The sequence below is a fragment of the Theobroma cacao genome, chromosome 1 (genome assembly GCF_000208745.1).
Source record: "Theobroma cacao cultivar B97-61/B2 chromosome 1, Criollo_cocoa_genome_V2, whole genome shotgun sequence".
Lineage (NCBI taxonomy): Eukaryota > Viridiplantae > Streptophyta > Magnoliopsida > Malvales > Malvaceae > Theobroma > Theobroma cacao.
Genome location: NC_030850.1, coordinates 27,744,157 through 27,769,479, shown reverse-complemented (window position 1 = coordinate 27,769,479; position 25,323 = coordinate 27,744,157). Strand labels below are relative to the sequence as shown.

At 33.7% G+C, this 25,323-nt stretch overlaps 1 pseudogene; it reads left to right on the top strand.

Annotated features, from left to right (window-relative positions):
• LOC18613171 lies at positions 1,271-13,721 on the top strand (annotated as a pseudogene).

Genomic DNA, 25,323 nt, shown 5'->3' with positions numbered 1-25,323 from the left:
GTGGATGATGTAGACGTCAATTTTTATCGGGGGAAAAAGGTTTAGATGCCAACCAATCTGAAGAAACAAAGTTATGGCCTACTTCATTGGTCCTTTAATACTTGTTGATTCTATAATCTGTATCCATTTGTTTGCCTCATACACCCTCTGTTTTTTTCCTTTTTTATTATTATTAAAACAGTTAAAAATAAATTTTATAATTATAGAAGTGATTACACATTTGGTATTTTAACTTTTGCTACTAATTTGAAGAACAAATTTATAATTATATATTCGAATTTTGTTTTTTAATTTCGTTAATTAAACGAGTGATGTGTCGAAAAATACTTAATCACAATGTGTCATGTGTTTAAAAGAATGTCACTTTATTTTTTTTTATTTTCTAATTTTTAATTAAAATTTAAAAAGAACACCTTGTCTTTTTCTTCAATGAAAAATGAGAAACATTATGCACCTATCAAAAGATGAACTATTTTAAATTGCTAACACAGTCAAATGCAAGTGACTGAAAGCAGCAAGATGGTCTCAATCCCATTTGTCTACTCCAAAAGGATGGAGGGGAAGAAAAAACAAAAGGCAACAAGAAGAATATTGAAAATCAAGTAAGCACTACTTAAAGTGGTGCTCCAACTTGCAAAATTATTCAATTCTTTGGCTTTAAATATCTGAAGATATTTGGTAATCAGAACCCACCAAAGCAATTCCTGTACGAAGTACTACATTCATCACTATTGCAGCAGTGCAAACTTCACTTTGACAGATGCTAATATGCTGTGTGTCCCTTTTACTCGACAGTAATCCTGCTGTACCCATTTTTACTTTGTTTTGTATAACAAAATTATAATGTTGTCAAAATCAAGCAGAAGTCACAATCTCTCATGATTGTGATTGCTTATCTTTCTCTACTGTAGGAATGGGAAGAACATGACATTCCACACCTGAATTAAACTGTAATGAGAAAGATTTGACAATATATATTCAGAAAGAAAGCTGCCTCTACAAAGCAAAGAAAGAGTAATAGCTCATAAGAAAGGTAGCTAAAATGATACAGATATCTGTTGTTTTAACAAAGACATGCACTTTCCATTCTATTTGCAGCCCTTTCCCAATCAGAATCTCAAGGAGAACGCGATACTTAAAGACGTAAGCATATTTCTTTGGTTGTAAAGAACACTTTTATAACTCCATTATTATAGGTGCGTTTCCTGCAGGACCATCTACAAGAAAACAGATAGAGGCGAAAGGACTATCATTGCACAAAGCAAGGGATATGGCATGCGCATTCAAGCCAACTTTCGCAAGATATAAGCCCCATTTATGCATGCTTCTATCTCAGATTTGTTATGCGATTGTGTATTTCATTACTGAAGCTGCCTTCAGTCAAGGGCTGAATCCACATATCTATGTCTCGTATAGATTTTGCCTAGCTGGCTGCCTGATGTTTCCTTTTGCCTATTTTCTTGAAAGGTAGGTTATACAAGCGCTTATCGGCTTCCACCTCATTGTACCTTCAAGTACAAGGACACACCTATTTAAACTATGTGTTCGAAGACTTTATAGTGTAAAAAAAATTATGACTAGTTTCACATATGTCTGCTTGATGTTTTCTTTCCGTGCAGAAAATCAAGGCCAAAGTTGACATTAGCACTGTTTTTGGAGTTCTGTTTGCTTTCTCTCATAGGGTAGAGTAACTCCTCCACTTCCATCTAATGCCAATTATGTTGGAAGATTTTAAATCATAAATGTAGAAGGATTCCTAATTTTTCTCCTTGTTTCATCCTGTTGATGTAAAAACAGAATCTGCGTAACCCTTAACATGTATTTTCCAAGTTTGAAATACACTTCTCCAGCATTCGTTGCATCTATTTTCAACACTGTTCCTTCCTGGACTTTTTTAATTGCAATCATGCTCAGGTAGAGACTAAGACTCCATATGCACTATCTCTTTTCTTTAAATCTTATCAACAGTTTGCGAGATTTTATAAACAATCTTCTTCATGTTCTTGGTGCAGGATGGAGGTTGTTGATGTAAAGAACCCTCGTGGGATAGCTAAAATCCTTGGCAGGGGTAACGACCATCACTTTGTACAAAGGACCTGCAGTGCAGAGCTTGTGGGGTGCTTCAATTCACATAAAAAGACTTTCTGTTCATGAGAACTGGGTGAAAGGATCGATCCTTACTGTTGCTAGCTGCATATCATGGGCTATATGGTACATTCTGCAGGTAACAAGTAACTAACCTTTCCTGTTTTTTTTTTTTTTGGGAATAAAGATCAGATAGTTATGTTTATTGTAAAATTTTAGTACTGTTAAGTTTTGTGAGAAATTTCCAAAAAGTGTGATGAATAACTAAGAAACAGAGGAAAAAAATGGAGAAAGAGAGGAAAGAAAAAAATATTTAATTTGAAAATGAAGGCATCAAAAAAATTGTCCATTAAGCTTCCACCATATATACATCACAAGAAAAATAAAAACTAACTCGAGCGTGTGAGGTAGCCTTGAGAATGTCAAAACCAAAAACAAACTTGCCGGCAAAGCACAGAAATCCTGGCATAGAATACTATGCAAAGAAATAAATGTGACTTAAAGCCTTTGAAGACGCGAAAACGGCAACCTAAGAAGGTCGTTTAGGACCCAAGGCACCTAAACGACGTACAAACAGGTCATATATAATAAAAGAACAACTAGGGTAATCTGAACGACATGTAAAGCATGCGTTTCAGCATTCTTGGATGTGGTAAAGTTGAAACGCTAACGTTTTATTCCTTGAAAGTCTTTATTCTTCCTTCAAAGTTGTTTGTTCCCACCAAAAGCTCCCTGCTCGATTACTAGATTTAGGGATCACTTTTCAAGACACCCCATGATCGCTGATCTGGTAATCACCTAAGCATGATCTCAAAAATTCACATCTATCTTTGCATAAACCTTTAGTGAAGATATCTGCTAGTTGCTCATCTTTTGGACAGTATTGGAGGTCAATCTCATTGTTCTTCACTAATTCTCTCAGAGCCCTCATGTGCTTGGTTTGACCATGTTGCACAGGGTTTTTTGCAATAGCAATAGCAAATTTGTTATCAACATTAAAGATAATACATTTAGTCTGATGAAATCTCAAGTCTGATAAAATCTTCCTAAGCCACTGGATGTGATTTGCAGCAGCTGAAGTAGCAATGTATTCAGCTTCTGTGGAAGATTGTGTCACCACTTCTTGTTTTTTTGAATTCCATGAGAAAATTCCACTACCAAACGAGAAGCAAAAACCTCATGTGTTCTTTGAATCATCTAATGAGCTTGCCCAGTCACTATCTGCATATCCTTGAAGCTTTCCACTATCCGACTTACAGAAATGAATGCCAAAATTCACAGTACCTTTGACATATCTTAGTATTTGTTTAACAGCTTTAAAATGCATCTTTCAGGGTGTCTGCATAAATCTAGATAACAAGCTGGTAGGAAACATGATATCAAGCCTTGTAGTTGACAAATACAACAATGAACCAATCAAACTCCTGAAAACTAAGCCATTTGCTTTTACTACTCCATCAAGTTTGCACAACTTATCACCAGTTGATAGTGGCATATGCACAGGCTTGCAAGATTCCATGTTGAACTTGAACAAATCCTTAGCATACTTGGTCTAATGCACAAGAATTTGACTATTAATTTGAACAAATTCCATTCCCAGAAAGTAAACCATTTATCCCAAGTCAGTCATTTCAAAATCAGTCTTCATCTGACTTTTGAAACCTTCCAAGTAATCATTCTCAGGTCCTGCAACTAATAAATTATTAACATATAGAGCAACTATAAACACAACAGATTCATTTGACTTTTTCACATATAAGGTTGACTCAATGATACTTTTATCAAATCCTTGACTCTTTAAATGATTGTCCATTCGTTCATACTAGGCTCTAAGAGCCTACCTGCGACCATACAAGGTTTTAATTAACTTACATACCTTGCCTTCAAAGCCTTTCTCTTCATAACCTTCAGGCTGTTCGATGTATATGTCTTCATTCAAGTAGCCATTAAGAAATGCAGACTTGATATCCAAGTGATATACCCTCCACCCTTTTTTTTGCAAATAGTGCAACAAGCATTCTAATAGTATCATACCTTGCTATAGGTGTAGACGTGTCAAAATAATCTATTCCATATGCTTGAGCATACCCTTTCACCACTAATTTGGCCTTGTGCCTGTTCATTGAGCCATTCGGATTCAATGTGATCCTAAATATTCATTTGACACATATTATATTTTGATTTTTAGGCTTATCAATAATGATCCAAGTGCCATTTTTCTCTATCGTTTTGATTTTAGCATTCATAGCTTCTTTCTAATTTCTATCCAAGTAAGCATCTGTGTAGCAAGTAGGTTCAGCCATTGCTAAGTTACATCTGCTGTAAATATCTTGCAGGGACCTTGCTCCTCTTACAACCAAGGCTTCATCTTCATTGTCAATAGTCTCAAAATCATCAAATTGTGCATTTTCAACAAGAATTTCACTACCAGAAAACAAGGTATTATCGACAAAATTATTCATTGTTAATGGTTATGATTCCGTCGGTATCTTACATTACCGACAAAAATTTTTGTCGATATTTGATTGTAGATACCGTCGTCGGTAAAAGCAAATCCATCAATAATAGAAAATTTCATTGGTAATTTACCAACCAAATTTTTTGTCAGTAATTTCGTTGGCAAAAGAGTCCATTCCATTAACTGATTTTTTAGTCAGTAATTGAAAAGTTCTGTCACTAATTTCTATCGATATTTTTCGAACAAAATTCCATCGGTAAATTATTTTTTTCTCAAATTAAAACTTAAATTAACAATCTAAACTATAGATTTAATATTGGAGAAGTTGTGTACAAAAGTTAAAGCTATGACTTCCTACAGTGGCCAGAGATATGATCATAGCAGTCTCAACTTTATGTCCAAAAAACCTCATTTCTTTAAAATAATTTTAAAAAATGTTATTGATCATGAAAAATTGGTGAGTAATCTTTTCTTAATTAATTATAAAACATAATTTTGAATGTGATTTTGAAGGCTGTTGTATGCCAAGAATATCTTCCATGTAGCAGACTTTAGAATCACATTCAAACTTATGTTTTATAATTGAGAAAAGATATCTCACCAGTTTTCTTTGCTAAACAGCATTTTTGAGAATTATCTTGAACCGACGAGGTTTTTTGGACCTAAAGTTGAGGCTGTTATGAGCATCTGATCTTTGGCCATGGTAGGAAGCCATAACTTTAGCTTTTGCAGGCCACATACTTCTCAAATATTAAAACCAAAACTTAAGTTGTTAATCTAAATTTCAATTTGAGAAAATAAAGAAGTTTTAACTCATATGTATCACAGAATTTTCAGTTGCAAACCAATTCATGTGACCACCCATTTCGTCTACAGAAATTTAATCTATCAAAGGTCAAAGGAATATATCAAATAAATATAATATTATATAATATTACTTATTTAATTTATTACTTAATTACTAATTATAACATGTTTCATTAAACCCTAAGCCTTAAATAAATTATTAAATTAACTCACTAAACACCTTAATTTATTTAAATATGTTTAAAATTAAATAATATTACTAATGTAGTTAATTGCTTAAGTAGAACTAAAATTTTTTCATTTGACTAATTTAATTATTTATTTTATTTAATAAAACATTAATTAATTTAAACAATTTTAAATTTTGCTAAATTTAATAATTTAATTAATTGATTAATTAGTAATTCAAGATTCTTCACAATTGGTTAATTAACTCATTAACACCTTAATTTATTTTAAATATTTTTAAAATTAAATAATATTACTAATTTAGTTAATTGCTTAAGTACTCAAACATTTTTTTTCATTTCATTAGTTTAATTATTTATTTATAATATTACAAATTTAAGTAATTGCTTAATTACTTATAACACATTACATTACTTAATTAAATAAATTATTTAATTAACTCATTAATTAACATCTTAATTTATTTAAATATTTTTGAAATGAAATAATATTACTAATTCAATTAATTGCTTAATTACTAAACATGTAATTAATTTAATAAATCCATAATTATTTTAAATACACCCTAAATTGTACTAAATTAACTAATTTAATTAATTTCTTAATTATCAATACATGATTATTCATAATTAATTAACTGTGTGATTAAGTCCCTAAACCCTTAATTAATTTAATTAAATAAAATATTATCTTATATTACTTATTTAATTTATTTTTAATAACTAATTTAACTAATTCCTTAATTACTAAAACATTTTTAATTTGATTAGTTAAATTCTTTCATATATTTAATAAAACCTTACTTAATTTAAATAATTATAAATTTTAAGGTATTTACTAATTTTCTTGATTGCTTAATTACTAATTTTCTTTATTATTAAATTTATATTTAATATAGCCTTACTAATTTTCTTAATCACTAAAAATTTAAAAGATTTTATGCCTACAAATCCATAAATGTTTACTTATGCCCATGAATCAACATATTCAACAGCTAAAATGCCAGCGTCCATGAACCAACACATTAAAATATTAGCAACAATGAATTACATAAACAACTAGAATCAATACAAAATATCAGCAATCAGTCAATCCAACCATGAATCCACACATTATTCCCAAAATATAAACAACAACCATGAATCAACACTCTGAGCAACCAAAATGCCAGCAACAATCTCAAAAAAACAAGCAAACTTAAATCCTAAATATCAACAAAATCTACCAACGAGATTATTCCCAAATATAATAACAAAATCTAAAGCCCAATGTATAGTAAATTAAAAGCAAGAAAACCTTACCTTTTAGGCAACACAAATGCACCATTAGCCAAAGCAAAATCAAGAGACTCAAATGGAAAGGGGTGATTGGAGAAGCGGGAGAAGTGTGAGGAAAGGGACTCAAAAGTGGGAGGGCTGGGCGGTGGTTGGCATGAGGCATTGTGTCACAACCCAAATTTCGGGCCATGACAAGCGAATAGGCCTAATGGGCATAGCCCACTAAGCTCAAGCAAGCCTCTTTATGTAATTCCGATCATCATTCTCCACCATCATTTTTAAAACTACATATTGTAATTCTCCACTATAACTATTTTAGTAACCTTTTATAGCAACCCAATATTCACATTCGTATTATGTTAAAATAATGTTACTCGTTTGCTAGCCTATAATGGCATCAGTAATCAATTATACATATTTGATTTTTGTAACATGAATCTGAGTGGTCTACATTACTTATATGTATACACAAGCATACGACTCTTGACCGTCAACGGAGTGACCATGGGTGAGGGTACAACTACTGAGATGCCATAGTACCTACCAAGAAGGTGAGCATATGTGTGCGACTCAATCTAGGTCCCAACTGCCTCCAAATCTGAAAACATAAAGTTTAAAAACGTGAGTATAAAACTCAGTGAGTGAACATAAGAAGGGAACAAGCAATCAATAGGAAGAATTTGGAAATCGTGATGCACTTGTTTCAAAAACAATGCAATTGATTTAGTTTCTTACTAAAAACCCCTCATTTCAAACTTTGATTAATAACCTCATGGTGTTGCAAAAACCCAAGATCAATCCATGAAGTTAAATGGGTGAAAAATATGTCAAAATCAAGCAAGGTAGCAACCATGGCAGCAAGTTTCTCACTGTAGTGAAGTTTGTTCTCGCTGCAGCGAGATTCAGGAGGCCGAAACAGAAAGTTTCTCACTGTAGCGAGAAATAGTGTTAGTTTGCATGTGTTTCAGTTTTTCTAGCATGTCTCCCCCTAAAAAAGTCCAATTGACCTGATTTTTGGACCATTAGAAAGCTAAGAGGCAAGGCTACAACTTTGATGTTTATTACTTTTCCCAATTCGGACGAAAAGGTGGTCAAAATCTTCATCAAATTGAAAGCACTACATTAAAACCCGAGAGTTTCTCGCTGTAGCGAAAATAAATCTCATTGCAGCGAGTTGCTAGCTGCCAAAACAGAATGTTTCTCGTTGCAGTGAGAAGTNTTTGGTCTACCCAAGAGTTTCTCGCTGCAGGGAGAATCCATTTACGCTACAGCGAAATTCCTTACTGCAGCAAGAATTCTTTTTCGCTGTAGTGAGAAACAGGGCTGGTTTGTGCCCCCACCACCCGAGAGTTTCTCGCGGTAGCAAGAATGCATTCTCACTGCAGCGAGATTAAGGGCAAATGATAAATTAAGGGATTTTCACATGCCACAAAATTCATTCCGACCATATTGCACATCAAAATGAACACATTGACAATAATCAAGTTTCTCATTATTCATTTCAATCACATATTATAATCATAAACTTTCTATCACATATACATATATAAAAATACATAAACACGTACACCACCCAACATCATTCATTGTCATAGCCGAGTCATTATCATCAGCTTATGCACACTTGCTACTTGCACATAGCCGGGTCATCATTGGCTTATGCGTATTCCTACTCTCACATAGCTAGGTCATCATCAACTTATGCGCACTCCTACTCGCACATAGCCGGGTCATCATCAACTCATGTGATATCCCACATGGCACATAGCGGGGTCATCATTATCACGCACATTATTCATCAATGCACAACACATATTCATATATATACATACCAATATACTATAGGAGCACATGGATTTATCTTTTTACATATTTCACATTTTCACAACTTCAAAACATTTTATCAAGGGCTTGTTCCCATGCATAATTTAATGAAAACCAAGTAAAATCATTTAAATGCTTCATCCCAACACATATGTATTTCCCAAAAACACTTTGATGCAAGTTCACTCACCGGTCTTGTTGATTCTTTTGCTTGACTCTAGCCTCAACTAATGCTTCAAATGGACATGTGAGGCCTTGTTGGAACCCATACACACAATAGCATTAAGTGGCCATTTGTTTACTCTACCCTAGTCACTTTAAAAGTGATTAACAACATCAACAATAGATTCACTCATCACTCTAATAATCAACCATTATCAACAACTTGAAAATTAAACCTAATTCATTACTCACCTTGGTGGTTTTTTTGTAGTTGAATTCCATTTCAAAAGTTCTTCAGACTAACAAGGGAAATCACTCACTCTCTCTCTTTCTCTGCATGTCAAGCTAGTGAGAGGAAGATGGAAGTAAGACTTTTTAAGTGAGATGCAAAATGACCATTTTGCCCCTATCATGAAAATTATCATTATTTTTATCGTTCTCATTTATTTACCATCATAAACATCATTCATTCATTCCTTAGGCCTATTTAGACCTTAATAGCATTAAAAACCCACTTGTAGGAGCTCACCAAGAGAAATTACGAAATTACCCCTGGTCCACATTATCGCGTCTACTTCTAGTTATGTGCCTATGGAGATCGAGATTTCACAGGTTCACTTATGAATTACCCTTTTAACTCAGTAATCAACCTCAATTAGCATCCGTAAACTTTATTAGCCACCAAATCAAAATACAGGGTGCTACACATTGGTCGTCGGCAAAAGACGCACTCAAGTGGGGCGAACAGTAGGGTAGCAGGATAGTGAAGATAGAGCAGAAGGGAGAGAAGAGAAAAGGAAAAAATTAGGAGAAAAATCCCATGTGGGGATTTTTATTTTACTCACGAATGGAGGATTTCGTCGATAACTAAAATAGGGATAAATGGGGGAAAACTCTTACTTGCGAATTTTAATTATTAATTATCGATAAAATCACCAACGAAATATTTTATTGGTAAATAAAAAAAATAATACCGATGAAGTTTTCGCCATTAAATCCATCAGTAATGTTATCAATGTCTCACTAAATTACCGACCATTTAGTCCGTCGATAAAATGGTTGGTAAATTCTATTGGTAAAATATTAATGACAAAATAATTCCGCCGATAAACTTTGTTCCATTTTGCTATTCGTGCATGCCATTATATTACCAACGAATTACCAATGGATTGAGTTTTGTTGGAATTTTTCGTCGATAATCCGGTATTCTGTATATTTTTCTCCTGTCAATAATTATCGATGGATTATTATCAATAGAATTGATCTCATAGGTAAAGCTTATTTTTTTGTAGTGTTTTCACTTTCTTGATAGCTTTAGCAGTATTATTTTCCCAATTTCAATATTGTCTTTCATCAAAACCTACATATGAAAACCTTTCCAAAAGTGACATCAAAAAGCCTATAACCTTTGGAAACATCACTATAGGTCAAATGAATAGCTATTTATGATTTGGCATCTAGTTTAGTTCTTATATCATCTGCAACCTTTGCAAAACAAGCACAACCATAGGTTTCAAAGTGATAAACTGAAGGCTTATGTCCATACCAGAGTTCATTTGATGTTTTTGATGCCAGCATTCTTGACTAAACCTTATTCAAAATCTCTTAAGCAACTTCATCTGAAAAGCATACATCTGGCCATTTCCATCAATGTCCTATTTTTTCTTTCTACAGTGCCATTTGGTGAACGTTATAAGGAATTGTATGTTGATGTTTCACCCTCAAACCTTCAAGATACTTCTCAAAATCAGCAGAGGTATATTCTTCACCATTGTCAATCCTTAGTGTTTTGATTTTCAGCTTTATATAGTTCTCAACCAGGGCTCTAAACTTAATGAAGTTCTTCAATGCTTCAAATATATGTTTAATGAAAAAAAATCCAACAAAACTGTGTGAAGTCATTTATGAATATTATGAAAAGCTTACTGCCATTTAAAGACAGAGTTCTCATCAAACAATTGATATCAATGTGCACTAACTCTAATTTTGGCTTTGCTTTCCAGCTTTTCTCTTTAGGAGTTGATTTCTTACTTTGTTTACCATATTGACAAGCTTCATAAACCTTGTCTGTTTTTACTATTGTAGTAAGTCTTTTAATAACATCACCATAAGACATCTTTATTAATAAACCAAAGTTCCTGTGCCCTAACCTCCTATGCCAAGCATCAGATACATCTTCTTCACTGACAAAAGCCTTATGTTTTGTTTCCAGCAAATTCAAGGGATAACACTTGTTCCTCATTTTAACAGTCATTAGCTTAAAACTATTAGGACTAAAGATAGTACACTAGTTTTTGAACAACAAAGCATAATGGTTCTCATCTAACTAGCTTACACTTAGTAGCCTCAAGTATATAATGCACATCAGTAATAAATTTCATACCAGTAGGAGTATTAACAGCTAATGTTCCAATTCCAAGGATCTTTAGAAACACACCATTTTCTATTTTCATCCTAACTCTAAAATTTCTATTCAATTTTGTGAATAAACTTTCATTACCTGTTAGGTGGTTCGAGCAGCCATTGTTAATTAGCCATGTATTATTCTCAACTGACTGATCATCAAGCTTTGCCATAAACAGTAGCTTATCCAACGTCATATCTTCTTCTACTACTACTGTTTTGCTTTCAGTCTCCAGTTTCTTAGCCTTGCATATCTCCTTCACATGTCCAAATTGGTTGCAGGCTCTACATTTCACATTTAGCCTGTACCAGCAACACTTAGGAGTATGGTCTTTCATTTTACAATGAAGGCAAGGAGGATAATTATCTTGTTTCTTCCCCTGCTTCCCTTCACCAGTTTTACTACCTTTGCTTCCATGTTTCTTTAAGCTTTCACACTTGATACTTAAGCCTTTGGTTTTTGCAACCAAGCATTTTCACTAGTATCTTCACACTTGAGAGCCCTCCTTTGCTTTTGAACAAGTAAAGCACTAACCAATTCATTTACAGAGATCTTGGTTAGATTTTTTGAGTATTCCAAAGATGATATTTTTGAGTCAAATCTCTCAAGAAGACTTACTAATGTTTTGTTAAGCACTCCCCAAAATCCTTAGTTGATTTAAAAACTCATCATTTTGTCTATGTAAACCTAGATGCTTTCATCTTTCTTCATCCTCATAAATTCAAACTGCTTGGCAAGATTCAGCACTCGTATTTTCCTAGTTCAATCACTACCTTAATATTCTTCCTTCAAACTATCTTAGACTTGTTTGGGTTCTTCATAATTCATGATTTTGGTAAAAATTGTGTCTGACACAACTGATTGCAAGCAGATGAGGGCCTTGTAGCACTTTGCAACCACCTCATTATGCTATTTAATTTGAGTTAATGTGGGGTTGCCATGCCTTTGCACAAGTAGCTTTCCAATTTCAATATTATCCCAAATATCAAACGCCTTAAGGTATGATCGCATCTTGACTGCTCAAGAGGGATAATTAGCACCAGAGAACATGGGAGGAGTTGCAACACTAAAACCAACTGTTGCCATTCTTAACTTAATTTAACTCCTGATTTGAAGAAGAATCAAAACAATAATTGAGTCACAACGCCCTTAAGAAAATCACTCTAATACCATGCTGAGTTTTGTAAGAAATTTCCAAAAAGTGTGATGAATAAGTAAGAAATAGAAGAGAAAAATGGAGAAAGAGAGGAAAGAGAAAAAAATTTAATCTAAAGATAAAGGCATTAAAAAAAATTTCCATTGAGCTTCTAGCATATCTACATAACAAGAAAAATAAAAACTAACTCGAGCATGAGATGTATCCTCAAGAATGTGAAAACCAAAAGCAAACTTGCTGGCCAAACGCATAAATCTTGGCATAAAACACAATTCAAAGCAACGACTATAACAACAAGAAAAAAAAATATGACTTAAAGCTTTTAAACACACAAAACGGCAACCTAAGAAGCTCGTTTAGGACCTAAGACACCTAAATGACACATAAACAAGTCTTATATAATAAAAGAACAAGCAACGTAATTTGAACAACATGTAAATCATGTGTTTCAACATTCTTGGATTTAGTAAAGTTGAAATGCTAACATTTTGCTTTTTCGAAGTCTTTCCTCTTCCTCCTTCAAAGTTGTTTGTTCCCATTAAGAACTCCTTGCTTCAAATACCAGATTGAGGGATCAATTTTCAACACTTAGTAAAAACAATGTCATTAAGGATATACTCTCTAAAAACCAAAAGATTAAGGTGAAATAACATCTCTGAAAAGTTTAAGGCATTATTTTAAAGGCTATAAACCTTTTAGGCAATTACTTTGTAGAAATATCCTGCACAAGTGTCACTAGCAGCATGGATGAACTGTATTGGGGGAGCACAATCGGTTGACTTTGCAGTGTTCTTGCAACACAAGCCATCAACATGGTCAATCAAAATGTTAGGTGTTAATTCCTGGTCCATTACATATTCTGTAAGTAATTTCATGGTTCTTAAAACAATTTAAATGTATTTGTTCACAATCATGTCATGAACTTAGTGGGATGAAATTGAATGCCAGGGAATATGCTCCAGTGTTTTTATCTTCCTTCAATTTTGGTGCATGAAAGAGAAAGGACCAGTCTTTGTGGCCATGTTTAATTCTCTTCAAACAATTATGGTGTTGGTTTTAGCATGCTTTGTTCTTGGTGAAAAACTATACACAAGCAGGTAAAATGTAAAATTCAATGTTCATTTTGAGCTTGTTAAAGAACTATAAATTATACAAAGTTATTGATCCCTTTTATATTTTACTTGACCATTCAGCATACTAGGTGGAGTCCTTGTTATCATTGGTTTATACTTGCTATTATGGGGCAAGGAAAGAGATGTTTCTTACATCAAGAGCCAAGAGCAATCTTTTTCACATTGTGATGAGATAAAGGTAGCCAACAAGGAAGAGGTAGCTTTAGCCAAAAAAGAGGAACCATGAAGGAAAAATAAAAGAACATAATAGAGGAAGAAATGCCATAGCAAACAAACTTGATTTACTTTTAATAGCTTCGAAGAGTAGCCAAAAGAGTAATAAAATGTAATAGCTATGTTTGTCTCTAATTGTTAATGTGGATGTTGCATGCTAATAAAACATGTGAAGTAATTTGTACAAATAACGAATTCACATATCTAACCGTAAACATAACTAGAGAAGCATAAGCAAGTTAAAGAAAGTTGTTCTACTGACATGATGGATCAACTTAAACCACACACTCATTCATCCAAAGTCGGTCTCTTTTATTTCATTTTTTGGACCCTTAGCTAAGTAAAGAGTCCATTAAAGATAGCATCCACAAGGCGAAAGTTGTCTTTTTATATCTTTGGCCATAGCAAACAAACAAGGAGGTTTCTACATAACTTAAGCCTATACTGGATTGGCTCTAAGACTTAATACAATCGCTTATCCGAGACTACCTCACTTGTAATTATGTAAATTATAATTTTTGATTTGGAATGTGCAATTTATATTGGAAACCAAAGAAATATGTTTTTGTTGAGTTTTAAGATAAAAAATGATTTACAGAAATCTGGAAATTTGAAGAACAGAGATGAACTGAAAAAAGAAAATAATAGATTTTTAGGGTACTGAAAGCTCACACAATTTTTATTTCATATAAAGCTTATATAATAAACATTAAAACAAGAAATCACCAAAGCTTCATTTTAGCCATGGGAATACCCACACGGGAATGTAGTATCAAGAACCACAAAACACAAAAAACGAGCTTGGATTTTTGTGCAATACATCGAATAGTAAAAACAGAAAAACAAAGTAGTTGTTAAGCTTTGAAGAAAGTAAAATGACAATAATAACAAGCGTTTAAAGAAACAAAATAACATACCATGATAAAATGACCTACTATGGTGACGTTTTGCCTTACAAAAAAACATTACTTAACTAAAACGGTACAAAAACAAGTAGTATAGAGGCAACAGATTAATAAAGGTTAAAAACTCCCCATTTTGACATATGCATTAGCTTCCTTCTTCTTCAAACGATTGCTTCCTTCCTCTAAAACTTTGCTATTTTGATTTACTAGATTTGAGATCATGTTTTAACACACCCCTGTGATCGATTATCTAGTGAATACCCAAGCCAGATCTCAAGGTTTCAAACCTCTATGTGCTCAAGGCTTTTGTAATGATATTTGCTAACTAGACATTTGTATGGTAGTACCTAAGCTCAATCTCTTGCCCCTTAATTACATCTTTGAGTGCAAGATACTTCTCTTTAATATGCTTTCTACGCCCATGGTGAATTGGGTTTTTTGCTATGGAAATTACAAATTTATTGTCCACATGTAATACAATACCTTTCTCTTGATTGAATCTAAGATCCAACAGTATCTTTCTTAACCATTGAACATGGTTTGCTACTACAGATATGGCAATGCACTCAACTTAGCTAAAGATTGAGCCGTAATCTCTTGCTTCTTCGAATTCCATGAGAAAACAACATTTCCCAATGAGAAACAAAAACCACCAGTGCTCTTAGAGTCATCAATGAACCTTGTCCAATCACTATCACTAATACCTTGAAGTTCACCACTATCATTCTTCAAGTATTTTTAACCAAAATCAACAGTCCCTCTCACATATCTAAGAATTCTCTTTGCAACTTTAAATTGCAACAATGATGGAGTTTGCATAAACCTAGACAGTAGACTTGTAGCATACATTAGAAAAGGTCTTGTAGTTGATAAATGCAACAATGGTCCTATCATACTTCTGTAAGTAGGACCATCTACCTTTTCTTAATCATCATTTTTACTCAAATTACAACTTATAATAAGTGGAGTAAGTACTGGTTTACAAGCACTCATGTTAAACTTCTTAAATAGATCTTTTGCATATTTAGATTGATGCAAGAAAATTTGTCCAAAATTTTGTTGACCTTCCATTCCAAGAAAGTATGACATTAAACCGAAGTCTGTCATTTCAAATGCAAACATCTTTTATGCCTTAAACTTTTTCAGATATTCAATATCTAGCTCTGTAATCAACAAATCATCCACATACAAAGCAACAATCAGCATAACTGATTCATTAGAGCTTTTCACATAAATAGTAGGTTTAGTTATGCTTCTGTTGAACCCTTGACCTCTAAAATAATCATCAAATCTTTCATACCAAGCTCTCAGAGGTTGTTTGAGACCATATAAAGCTTTAACAAGCTTGCATACTTTATTTCCATACTTTTCAAGTTGTGTAATATATATCTTCATTTAGAATGCCATTTAGAAAATCTAACTTCACATCCAAATGAAATATTTTCTAGCCTTCTTTAGCTAATAAAGCAGTCGATAGTCTAATAGTGTCATGCCTAGCAAAAGGAGCAAAAGTTTCAAAAAAAAAAAATCAATGCCATAAGTATGTGCATACCCTTTCACAACTAACCTAGACTTGTATTTATTGATTATGCCATCTAGATTTAATGTGGTTTTGTAGATCCACTTAACCCAATCACATTTTGATTGCTTGGTTTATCAACTAGTACCGAAGTTCCACATTTTTCAAAATCATAGTTATCTTTACATCAATTGCTACCTTCCAATTTGCATCAGTTTGAGCTTCTACAAAACTTATAGGATTTGTAATTGCCAAGCTCTATCTGTTGCAAATGTCTTACAATGACCTTGTGCCCCTAACTGCCAAACTCTCATCCTTCAAGTTAACTGACTAAGAAAAATTTACCTTGTAGCTATTCATTAGTACTAGGAAACACACTTTCAAAATTTTCCATAGTTCCATTATTCTTGTTCCATTTTTGCCCTTCATCAAATTTGACATCCCTACTAATGAAGACCTTTTTTGACTCCACATCATAGAGTCTGTAACCTTTAGAAAGATCACTACAGCCAATATGAATAGCCAAAACAGACATTGGGTCAAATTTATACCTTTTTTGATATGATATCTTTCCACAACGCACAGAACAAAAAGTTTTAATATGTGAAACATTTGGTTTGTGTTCAAACCACATCTCATAGGATGTTTTGTTTGACAAAGCTCTTGTACGGGTCAAATTCATAATATAATTAGCCGTGTTAACAGCTTTTGCCTAAGATACCTTTGGCATATTCTTTTGAAACATTAGACACAGCTTGCCATTCAACCAAGGTTTTGTTATTTCTCTCTAAAACCCCATTCTGATGAGAGTAATATGTTATTGTGAGTTGATGCTTGACATGTAGTTTGGCCAACAAGTCCTCAAATTCAGCAGCAGTATACTCTAAACCATTATCGGTCCTCAAAGTCTTGATTTTTCTTTTAGAATGAGTTTCAGCTGATGCCTTGAACCTTATGAACTTACTTAACGTTTCTGATTTCTGTTTCAGAAAATATACCCAACTAAACTTAGTCAGATCATTAATAAACACAATATAGTATTTATTGTGATTTAGTGAAGTGTTTTCATAGGTCCACATAAGTTAGTATGTAGAAGCTCATGTTTTTGTTTTGCATACCAGCTCCTTTGTTTTAGAAAAAGTCTTTCACTTTGCTTTCCGAATTAACACACTTGACACAATTTTTCTATTCTATTAATATCAGGTAAGCTTTCAATTAATTCATCAGTAACTATCTTATTTAATGATTTGTAATGACATGACCTAGCCTCTTATGCCATAGTTCAAAAACATCATCTTCACTAATAAAAACTTTATGCTCAATTTTCATTAAGTTTAAAGGGTAACACTTGTTTTTCATTTCAACAGTCAATATCTCAACTCCAGCAAGGTCAAAATATAGTGCATAACTCACCTTTAAACAATAATGCATAATGTTTTTTAGCTAATTGACCAACACTAAGTAGGTTTTGATCATCTTCTAGTACATAAAAAACATTAGTAATATATTTAATGCTTGAGACTGTTTCAACTGCAACAGTTCTTTTGCCAACAATTTTCTAATACATCATTTTTAATTTTAATTCGAGCTATGAAGCTTTTTGTCAAGATCTAAAAACAACTCTTCATTACCAGTGAGAGTTAAAAACATGCACTATCCAATAACCACGCATTCTTCATATATGAATCAATTCCCATTTTAGCCATAAACAATAGTTCTTCAGCTTCTTAAGTCTACTTTGCCATTGCAGCTTTGACTTCACCACATATTTTCTTTACTTCGCAAACATTTTCAACATGAACAAGTTGGTCACAGGCTTTACACTTCATGTTGGGCCTATACTAGCATTATTAGGGAGTGTGATTTTTCTTTTTACAATAGGGGCATGAGGGAAACTTATCCTTCTACTTTCCTTGCTTACCATCACCAGTCGTACTTCTCCTACCTTCATGCTTTCTTGATCCTTCACCCTTGACTTTTAAGCTTTTGGTTTTAGTAACCAAAGCATTTTCAACAAGGTCTTCTAATTTGAAAGCTCTCCTCAACTCTTGGGCCAAGAAAGCATTTATTAACTCTGTAGTTGAAATTCTAGTAAGATCTTTTCAATCTTTTAGTGATGAGATCTTGCTTTGAATTTCTCTTGTAAACTTACTAAAATTTTGTTCACAACCCTTCGATCAGTAACATCTTCACGAAAAAGTCTCAACTGATTTACCATTTTCATCACCTTATCAGAGGAATCTTGGGTATTCTCTTCCTCAATCATTCTTAACATTTCAAATTGTTTAGACAAATTCAAAATCAACATCTGCCTAGTTCCATCACTCCCTTGAAACTCTTCTTTTAACGTGTCCCATACCTGCTTAGGATCATCATAATTCATTATCCTAGCAAAGATAGCTTCTAACACAGCAAATGAAGGTAAGAAAATGCCTTATAACGTTTGGCAACTTCTTGACCGTGCTGTTTAATTTGTGCCAAAGTTGGATTGGCATGCCTTTAGACAGGAGGTTCTCCACCTATTTCAACCACTATCTAAAGATCAAAAGCCTTCGAATAAGCTCTCATTTTGACTTCCTTGAATGGATAGTTCATACCTGAAAAATGGGAGGTGTTAAGGTGTTGAAGCCTGCAATTGCCATTTGAACTAAAAATATGGACGATTCGGAAAAGATTCAAAAGATATTGACAAGTCACAAGTCCCTCAAGAAGTTTGCTTTGATACCATTTTAGTTTTTAGCTGAAAAGTGATTTCTCAAAATCTAGAAATCTTTAAAAATAGATATGAACCGAGGAAAGAAAATAATAGATTTTTGGGTAGTAAAAGCTCACAAAATTTTTATTTCATATAAAGGTTATATATTAAGCATTGAAAACAAGAATCACCAAAGCTTCATTTTAGCCTCTGGAATACCCACACGGGGAATTTAGGATCAAGAACCACAAAGCACAGAAAACAAGCTTGGATTTTTGTGCAATACAACGGATAGTAAAAATAGAAAAACAAAATGGCTGCTAAGCCTTGAAGAAAGTAAAACGACAGCAACAACAAGCATTTAAAGAAACAAAATAACATACCATGACAAAATGACCTACTTGCTAGGAACGACATGATTAGAGCATCAACACAGAGGAATAAAAAAAATTAAAATAAAAAAATCATGCCTTTTACCCTTGGATCACCTTGGTTGTTTAATGCAAAGTTATGTACGACATAAAATCAGAAAAAGAATGTACCTTTCCAAGTGATATCGTAATCAAATGGATTCCTTTTGATGATAAAACATGAATACTTTTGCTGTGAAAGAATCTCAGCCACTCAATCGCTTGGCCTCTAATGATGCACACACGATTACAACAGATCCTTCTCAAGGAGAGAGCTTTATGCCACGAGCTTGTGCTAGCAAGTGGACAACGATTTGTCCTCTTTTCTTCTTTGATTTTCAGCAAAGAATCAAAGGAGAAGTTTTTCAAAATAAAAAATATAAACTTTTCAAGAGTGGTAGCACTCAAGAGAAAAATCTTTTTTTTTTGTTTCCTTCTCCTCTCTTAAAAAAAAGAGTGGCTATAACGTGATATTTATATCTAGGTTTAACTTATTAAAATTTGCAAAATAAGTCCTTAATATTATAACAATTATAATACTTAACCAATATCTAATTAAACTCTTTTAATTAGGTCTTTAGTAGTTAAAACTTAGAATTTGATTTAAGTCTAACTTAAATCATCACACTCTTAATTTAATCCAAATTGCAACCTTTGTGTGTGACTTATTAGGTTCCTAACATGTTGGCAATAGATTTGAATTATAATATTATTAATTAATTAATTTAAATGAATCATATTCAATTTTAAATTAAGTAATTCAATTCCATAGACCATGATTGTCATCTAGCAATGCATCATGGCCACCCAATTGTTAGGAGAGTCAAATGATTCTTTGACAACCTTTCAACGTACAATTTTTCAGTATAATTCATTCCCTCATCATATATCCCGAAGATGATAAGAGCTCGGTGCAGCACCTACTCTTATTGATCTCCATATTTGTTCTTGCAGTTAAATCATTAACTTTATGGAGACTTATGAAACTCATTTCATAATCTCCTAATCACCTTGGCCAAGGATTTGATTAGGCTAATGTCAACCAAGAACTAATGAGATATTTCCCCTCGAATCACTTGGGGTGATGATTCCTATCTTGACCACTCATTTGCCTTCATATGATTCATACTATACTAAAAAACATCATATTTTGGCATCATTGATTAGGCACCCATAAGGATGAAATTAAAGCATAGTACTCCACATACAAGACAACTTGATGTCTCAAGTTTAGGGAGTAGTTACACATTGACACATGAGAAGTATTGCATAGACACTTGAGTGAGGTACCAAATGCACTTCTCATGGTGGGTCATGTTCAGCGAACTCGTTCTCCCACGGCAAACTCCCACATGCTAGTTTCAAGTATCTCTATACTTCAACCTATAAGAACGATTGCTTACTTCACAAGTAAGGAACATAACATGTGTCAATCTTTGAGCATTGTCGATGCCTTGTCTCAATAATACAATGATCAGAAACTTTTAGGAACAATGCTTTAATGCATAAGGATCTCATAATTGTATCCCAATAAAATTTCTTTGCAAGGCATATATACTTCCATGAGCTTTATCTATATAAGAACAAAAAGTAATTAAATTACAAACTTATGGATAAAGAACTACCTCAATGTTATTATGAATAATAAAATGTCATACATAAATATCTCAAAATTGTAATTCCCATACAACCACAGATTGGCTTGTAGAGTTTATTCTAACAATCTCCCACTAGCACTAAAGCCAATCATCTATGTATCTAATACCAATGTTCTCAACATGACGATTATGCTTTTGCTGGGATAGTGCTTTAGTGAGAGGATCAGCAATATTATCCTCAGTGGGTATACGCTTTATGCAAATGTTTTCTCTTCTAATGATTTCCCTGATCACATGGTAACGCCGCAATACATGTTTGGATTTCTGATGAGACCTTGGTTCCTTTGCTTGTGCAATGGCTCCATTGTTATCACAATACAAAGGTATTGGATCAACAATGTTAGGAACCACATCTAGTTCAGTAATGAACTTCTTAATCTAAATTGCCTCTTTCACTGGCTTAAACGCAGAGATGTATTCGGCCTCAGTTGTAGAATCTGCAGTCGTCTCTTGTTTGGAACTTTTTCAGCTCATTGCACCTCCATTGATTTGGAACACATATCCACTTTGCGACTTGCTATCATCTTTGTCAGTTTGAAAGCTTGCATCCGTATAGCCCCTAACTTGGAGTTCACCTCTTCCATAAACCAGAAATACATCCTTAGTTCTTCGTAAGTACTTCAAGAAATTTTTCACAATTATCTAGTGACTTTCACCAAGATTAGCTTGGTATCTACTCGTGACACTCAGAGCGTAAGATACATATGGTTTAGTGCAAAGCATCGCATACATGATAGATCCTATTGTTGAAGCATATGGGATCTTATCCATGCGATCTTTCTCTTCTTGATTCTTTGGACACGTGTCCTTGGAGAGGTAGATGCCTTGTGACATAGGCAAGTGTCCCTTATTGGACTCCATCATGCTAAACCTCTTTAGCACCTTGTCTATGTATGTGGATTGAGAAAGACCTAGCAACCTTTTAGATCCATCTCTATAGATATTTATTCCTAGAATGTAAGTTGCTTCTCCCAAATCCTTCATGGAGAATTGTTTAGACAGCCAAATTTTTGTAGATTGCAGCAATGGTATATCATTTCCTATGAGCAATATGTCATCAACATATAGCACTAGAAAAATTATGGCACTCTCACTAACCTTTTTATAGACACATGGTTCATCCTCATTTTTTATGAAGTCAAACCCTTTTACAACTTCATCAAAATGGATATTCCAACTCCGAGAAGCTTGCTTAAGTCCATAAATGGACTTTTGAAGCTTGCACACCTTATTAGCATTAGCATTGGATATAAAACCTTCAGGTTGTGTCATGTATACTTCCTCTTGCAAATTTCCATTAAGGAATGTAGTTTTTACATCCATTTGCCATATTTCATAATCATGGTATGCAGCAATTGCAAGCAAAATCCTAATGGATTTAAGCATAGCAACTAGTGAAAAGGTTTCTTCAAAGTCAATACCTTGTCTTTGTTTGTAACCTTTTGCTACCAGTCTAGCTTTAAAGGTTTGCACCTTGCCATCTACATTAGTCTTTCTCTTAAAGACCCATTTGCACCCAATGGGTTTTATCCCTTCAGGTGGATCCACCAAAGTCCATACTTGGTTAGTATCCATGGCATCCATTTCAGGTTTCATGGCTTCTAGCTATTTCTTAGAATCAATGTCCAACATCGCCTCCTCATAAGTTGTAGGCTCATCATTTATGGGCAATGCGTCCCTTTCCAAGAGAAATCCATATCTCTTTAGAGCTTGAAGTATTCTACTAGACCTTTTGAGTGGTTGTGCCTCTAGAGATTGTGGTTGTATATCAGATGTCACAATCTCAGGTCCAAGTTCCAATGGAATGTCAATTTGTGGGTCTCGAACTTCTTCGAGTACAACTTTACTCCCACTAGCCCTTTCATTTAAGAACTCTTTCTCAAGGAAAGTGGCATGCCTTGAGACAAACATCTTTTGCTCAGTGGCATTGTAGAAATAATATCTGTGTGTTTTTTTAGGATATCCCACAAATTTACATTTGTCTAATCTCGCTTCTAGCTTATCAAACATTATACGCTTCACATAAGCAGTACATCCATAAATCCTAGAATAAGATAAGTTAGGCTTTTTCCCACTTCATATCTTATATGGTGTCTTATCAACTGATTTGGTAGGAACCTGGTTCAATATGTGAGCAGCAGTTTCTAGGGCATATCCCCAAAAAGATATAGGAAGATCTACATGACTCATCATGGATCGAATCATGTCCAATAATGTTCGATTCCTTCTCTTAAACACCCCATTGTGCTGTGGAATCCCTGGAGGAGTCCATTGTGCAAGAATTCCATTCTCTTTCAGATAATCCTGAAACTTTTAGCTAAGATATTCTCCTCCTCGATCAGATCTAAGAGTGAGAATACTCTTCCCAGTTTGTTTCTCAACCTCCGCTATGTATTCTTTGAACTTGTCAAAAGATTCAGATTTATATTTCATCAAATATACAACACCATAGCAAGAATGGTTATCTGTGAAAGTGATGAAGTAGGAGTATCCTCCTCTAGCACTTGTATTCATAGGACCACATACATTTGAATGTACAAGTCTTAGTAACACCCTAGCTTGTTCACTCTTCTTGGTGAAAGGTGACTTGGTCATCTTACCAAGGAGACAACACTCACATGTTCCATAAAATTCATAATTAAATGGATCGATGTAACCTTGTTTGTGTAACTTGGTTAAGCAAGTCTCATTGATGTGTCCAAGCCTACAGTGCCAGATGTAAGATAGTTTTGAATCATATTTCTTTGCTTTCTTGACCTCTATATTGAGTATGGGTATCTTAGGATCAAGAATATAGAGACCATTTGAATGTGTCCTTGCACCATAATGCATCTCTCTCTTCGAGAAAGAACACAATTGCCCTTAATGCAAAATTTCATATCATCATATAATGCCAAGTATGACACAGATATGATATTTCGAGATATGGAAGGAACATAGTAGCAGTCTCTTAATTCCAAGATCAACCTAGAAGGTAAAGGTATGGTAAATGTCCCCACAACCGATGCAGCAACTTTTGCTCCATTTCCTACTCTTAGGACCACCTCTCCCTTCGTTAATCTTTTACTCATTTCCAGCACCTTCATGTCATTACATAAGTGTGACCCACATCCAGTATTTAATACCCATGATGATGGATCAATAGTAGACAGATTTACTTCAATCATATACATGGTCAAAGGTGAAACTTCTACAAGTTTCTCATTCTTTGACCTTGTCAAGAAGGCAAGGATATATTCCTTAATAACATCTATTCTAAATAGATATTTGAGAACATTTCTCAACTTGATATACCAGTCCAAACATTTTGGCCCAAATTTCATGATGACATCAAGTATGCCACGCAAAGTAATGTGTATTCGCATTCTAACAACCTAGACATTTAAAGAACGTTTATGAGTGATCATGTATTATAATCAATTAAGATGAGATAATAAATCTTAAATTGATTGCTCCCACTAATTTCTTCAAGATGATAACCCTTCATATCACCTCGAGAGATCTCTACAAGGATTCTCTTAGTGGGCTAAGATCTTTCTCCATTCTAATCATGACCTTGAGTGTGCTCAACAAACCATGATAGTTGGATTGGGTAGGTAACTGAGCTTACCAATTGTATCTCTATACAACTCCTAGATCAGCTAGGTGACAACACATTGCCGAAACATATCATATATGTTTCGCCTAGCCATTACCTTTAGTTTCCATAACAATCAAGTTTCCAAGCACCTGAATTTTATGAAACTAGTTGAGTAAGACCCACCAATAGCTCAAACATACTCGTATAAAAGTGACTTTGAGTGTGCTCAACAAGTCTTCGATTAAAAGAGCAGCCATGTTATCTTGCTATATGGTGGAAGGCAACTTAATCATGCATGGCATGTGACTCAATATTTATCGAGTGATTTCTTATTTTTAACTTAGTTAAGGTCTCATCTTTGCATGCAAAGTATTTATTAATTGCATAAATAAATCTATCCCATGCATACTACTATGGATGATTATGGACTTTATCTATACTAATTTTCTTGAGCCATCGAAGGAAATTAGATTGGTCAAACCTAAGGGATAACATACAACATATTGTAATCTTCCTCCTTGTATCTTCACGACTCCTTTAGGTCTTCATATTCGAATTGTAAAATAACTCCTAAACCAATCCTAATTCTACACTTATATGTAACTAATTACATTTTTGTAAAGAAACCTCGTGGTACATTCGAGGGGAGTTAAGTGAGAAAAGAATTTTACAATTCCAGAAAATCGAGAGAAAGGCAAGGTGCATAGACTCTATTTAATAAATAAATATCATGATAAAATTTAACCATACATCCACAATCAAATTAGGCCTAGTCCATAATCATCCATATTCATTCATCCACATGAACATAAAATTAAATCTATGTCTTGTTCAAATTGTTAATCACA